Here is a 530-nt window from a genome sequence, read left to right as displayed (position 1 = left end):
CCCCCCCCCCTCCCCCGCCCGCCCCTCGCTTCTCACGGCCGGCTCCGGGGAGCCTTTCCCCGGGCGAGTTGGCGTGCTGCATTCCTGCACCTTCCCAGCCTGCCGGTTCCTCCATCCCTCCCGGCCCTCGTAATTGCTTTTGTTGTAGGTGAGAAGAGGGTTTCTTGCCTTTTTGGGTTCCCCCTCTTTTTTTTTTTTTAATTTTTTTTCCCCACCTCCCTCCCTCCCTCCTTCCCCCTGATCTGCTTTGTGGTGGGGGGGAGGGAGCAGCTAGACACCCGGGGCCTGGAGACCGAATTGATCTGCGTGTGTTTGTGCTGATGTCCCTGGTAAATAAAAATAAAATAACCCCACAGCTCAAGTTCTCTGAACAGGCGGTGATTACACAACGATGAGGCTGTGTGTGACCCGGGTTTATTATGATTAGCTCTTACCGTGTAGTAGTAGCGGCGATAATAGGATGGAGAAGGAAAGAAGCAGTATTCCCACCCATCCCTAAAGTGCTAGCCCATGGGAGGCTTGGCAGGGGG

Source organism: Calidris pugnax, unplaced genomic scaffold (assembly GCF_001431845.1).
Source record: "Calidris pugnax isolate Ruff unplaced genomic scaffold, ASM143184v1 scaffold34, whole genome shotgun sequence".
NCBI classification, from domain to species: Eukaryota; Metazoa; Chordata; class Aves; order Charadriiformes; family Scolopacidae; genus Calidris; species Calidris pugnax.
Note: the sequence above shows the minus strand (reverse complement) of the source record.